At 38.4% G+C, this 4,215-nt stretch overlaps 1 pseudogene; it reads left to right on the forward strand.

Annotated features, from left to right (window-relative positions):
- Positions 1-464: 464 nt before the first annotated feature.
- On the forward strand, positions 465-732 carry LOC110595260 (annotated as a pseudogene).
- The last annotated feature ends 3,483 nt before the right edge of the window (positions 733-4,215 follow it).

A 4,215-nucleotide genomic window follows, 5' to 3' on the forward strand; every position in this document is an offset into this window, starting at 1 on the left:
CATTCTGGAAGGGGTAGGAGAATTAGAATCCTTGTCACACCCTTCTCTAGGGGCTATGATAATGTGGGCAGACATTAGTGAGTCTCTGTGTCATAGGTTCTCCAAGACATACACAGGTGGTTAATAAGGAAGTCACGGCAGTCATGTCTACTGATTGCAACATCTCCAAGGAAAAGGATTTAAGCCAGGGCTTTGGGGGCCTATGATGCCACACTCACCTAGAGTGTGGACCCACTCTCTGTCTGTGGGGGTGAACTTTTCTTAAATAAATCTTTTCTTCTCTCACCTTTTTGTGTTGCAGCTCTTTGCATTTACTTGGATCTCTGGTTGCCAGGCACCTCCAGCTTGCCGACTCTGGCAGTGCTGCACCTTCCTGCACCTCTCCCTCTCCATCTATCTCACCCTCACCCTGTCCAGACCCTAACAGAGATGCTGCAGTGTCTAATGCCTGCTTTGCAGTTACCATGTTTGACCCAAAGGCCCTGAACAAAACTGTGGACATATCAGAAGAGATGCAACAGGACTCGGTGGAGTAGGCTACTCAAGTATTGGGGTAATATAATATAGAAAAGGACCTTGGGGCCCATAGCAAGGAGTTTGGCAAGAAGAACAATTCTACCTGGTATTGTATCATGGGGAGGAACTTCAGTAGTTATGTGACACATGGAATCAAACACTTTGTCTACTTCTTCCTGGGCTCTGTTGGCCATCCTTTTATTCAAATCTGATTAGAAGCATGGACTGCACCACACACTCCATGTAATACATGTAAAAAAGGACTGCAACTTAAATTCCAAATACCAGAGACTGAAATTTTCAGCCTTGCTAAGAGAAAATCTCCATCTCTGAACATTTTTGTGTGTTTTATACAGAGCATGCTATACTAGTTTGTTGTGGTTGCAAAATAACAACACAGCTTACATTTGTATTTACTTTTTCTTCCATACTTCTGCCCAATTTTTTTCTAATTTCAAAATGCATTCCTTTAAAAAATAAAACTTTTGCAGATGTGGAAAAAAAAAGAAAAATATAGCAATTTCCATGGGATTTTATGAGTTAGTGTTACCATGAAATTAAAACTAGATGAATGTAACAGATGAAACTTGAAGTTAATCTCAATTACTAGAGTAGATGCAGAAGTCCTAAATAGAATATTATAAAATTTAATCAAGCAATTTATTAAGGAAAAAAATACATTGTGGAAGCATTCAGTTTATGCTTGGAATGCCAGTTTATTTAAGATCTTAAAATGTCATCTATGCACTCATTAAACAAGGGCTACTGCGGACACATACATGACAGATACTGCTCTTGGTACAGTAAAATTAGTGACAAACTAGACAATGTTTCAAGGAATTTATAGATAAAGAAGTAAAAAATAAATAAACCAGATAATTTTAGAAAATAAGTGTTAAAAGAAAGGTGTTGCTATAGAAGATACTTGTACAAAAGTTAATGAGAGCTGCTGGGTTGACTATATGGTTCTGTTGGGCGAAAGAGGAGGGTGAGAAAACTTTTCCAAGGAGAGAAATATTTGAACCAGATCTGGAGGCATTTAACATATTTGTAGTCATTGCATCATGAGTAATCCAAAACATTTTTAAAAATTTCAGTGTTTAAAAATTATATTTAATTCAGCAAAGTAATTGCATGTCATTGACATCTGAACAGAATTCTGACGTACTTTCATTTTACATGGTGAAATTTAAGAAAAAAACAAAATAAAATAAGCAATATTGATGTCAGAACTATACTCATTTTTCAATGTGTGATGAAATAAATAGTAATCAGTTTGCAGTCTGATTTTGTGACCAGTTTTTGGCAATAAAATTATAAAGATGGATAGTGGATTTTATAAGAAATAGTCATTATTTTGAAGTTATAGGTCTCTATTGAAAATCAAGGAAGTATTTTAACTTAAAACTTATGTCTAAAATTATATAAATCCATATTTAACAGAAAATTTTACTTCAACCTTCAAGTGGCACCATGAATTTTATTAACATATATATGTATGCATGTGTATGTTTATGTATGTTTTTTATGTGTATATATGTGTGTGTTCACTTTTTGCTTAGAGCCAATTATTAAACATTTACTAGCACATCACTATCTACAAGCTATACATATGAGAGAGACTTCCAAATGAAATACATGTGGAAAGGATAATAAGAGGCAAAGAGATGCTTTAACATTTACTTGGTCTTTGGTCTCAAATCTCAAATTTGATAAGATATTTTTTGACGCTAGTAAGGCTGGATCCTAGGAATAACTTAACCTTTTACCTGTACTAAAAAAAATAAAAAGCAAGTAAAACTTGCCCAAAGTTCCCACTACAACATTCCTAATTGAAGGCTTTTTCTCAGGCTCTAGGTTCTTCTGTATCAGACATAGGATAATGAATCTTCAAAAAAAGTCAAAAAAGATGATCTATCCTCTTTCCAAAAGTCACTAACCCAGTGCTCACAGTGCTCTGATCTTGTGGCTAAAAAGTTTGAGGGACCAAAACCATATGGGCATGGTCAAGGCATTTATTAGTTGTTTCTTGAGAGTGTCTCCTTTATTTGGAAAAAACTGCCTCTCCCATATTTTATCCATAAAGCCCAGTTAACAAAACTTTAGAGGTTTTCTAGAAAAAGGGCCAATGCACAAAATTGCTTCAAAAGTCTATAAAGATATACTTGGAAGTAAGTTAACATATTTGACTTAAACTAAAACAGAGAGGATCATGCATGAGCAGATTTTGTAACCATAACAATAAGTATAATTAACTGTAATAACCTGGTGGGTTTGAATGTTTACTACATCTGCGAATAACAAAATGAACAAAAATGCATCGTCTTATTAAATTAAATTAACTGTCTTATCAAATTAACTGTATGATTCATAATCAGTAGCATGTAAATAAGGAAATTACAGTTAATCACAGATCTCATTTTGGAAACTTAGTTGCTCTAAAAATGTTTGGCTTCTGATGATCTTTAAGTAGCTTATTTGCAGGTGATTTTTTTTTTTTTTAGTTGGAATCTCACTCTGTCGCCCAGACTGGAGTGCAGTGGCAGGCTCCCTGCTGAAAGAGTTTCGGTGCCAGTAATGACTCCACACCCGGCCAGGACCAAGAGATTTATTAAAGGGGCTGTTACAGAGAGGATCTGTAAAGGAGGAAAAAAAGAGAGAGTTGCAGGGAGTGGGCTGTATTTATTAGCCTGACAGGGGCCGGAAGGGGCCGTACTATGTTTCTATTGGAGGAGCTGCACGGGAGTAGGGTGGGGCTGACGCCATGTTACAGTCCTATTGGATGCATAACAAAGCTGGCTAAGGATTGGAGACTTGCAGGTTTGAACTTCGCATGTGCGGGGGAATTGTGCACACAGAAGCCGGGACCTAGGGCCTTTGTTGTCTGGTGTGTCCTCACCATGCTTGGCACCATTTTGGGAGCTGCCCCTCTGGTCACTTCCTGCACCCTTCATTCCCACCTTTTCTGTTTTTATGGGGAGGGGTGTCGTTACTCTTTCTGGCTACTTCCTGCTGGTCAGGGGCATTGTGGGGGTAAGGTGGTGGAAGGGTGCAGAACCAGCCAGAGCAGGGCCCAAAGGTAGGCACTGAAGGTGTAGATTTCCGCAGGTGAGAGTTCCATGAAGGTTTCTTGTAAGTGTAGAACAGCGACCTGTTCTGGCCAGTCTTCTAATGAGCACGGGGATGGTAGTAACCAGTTGTTCTGAAGTAGACTGTGGAGGTAGACAGAAAACCTGGAAGAGAGCATATCTAAAAGAAAAAATTGGATGAAAATCTGGATTTTTTACAGGAACAGGTTGGTAGCTATTGAGCAACAGGAGGCTAAGGCTTCGATTTGAAAAGTTTGAGACAGTAGTCTTCATGTAGGTAAGGAGATATGGTCCTAGGGTTACAGCTAATAGGAGGAGGATTATTGGGCTGGCTATTGCCGAGACTAGGGTGGTGAGTCAGGGGGGCCATGAGAAGAGGGTTTGATACCAGTTGCCATAGGCTTGGTTTTGCGATTCCTGGTGTTGTATATTGTCCCTTATTTGAGCTAGGGTTTCTCTTATTATCCCTGATTTGTTGGCATAAAAACAGCAGGTTTCTCCTAGAGTTATGCACAACCCTCCTTGTTTTAGGAAAAGGAGGTCTAGGCCTCGTCTATTCTGTAATACTACCTCAGTGAGAGAGTCAAGCTGTTGTTCTAATTGAGACACA

The sequence above is a fragment of the Carlito syrichta genome, unplaced genomic scaffold (assembly GCF_000164805.1).
Source record: "Carlito syrichta isolate Samal-C Ts95f unplaced genomic scaffold, Tarsius_syrichta-2.0.1 Scaffold288699, whole genome shotgun sequence".
Taxonomy (NCBI): domain Eukaryota; kingdom Metazoa; phylum Chordata; class Mammalia; order Primates; family Tarsiidae; genus Carlito; species Carlito syrichta.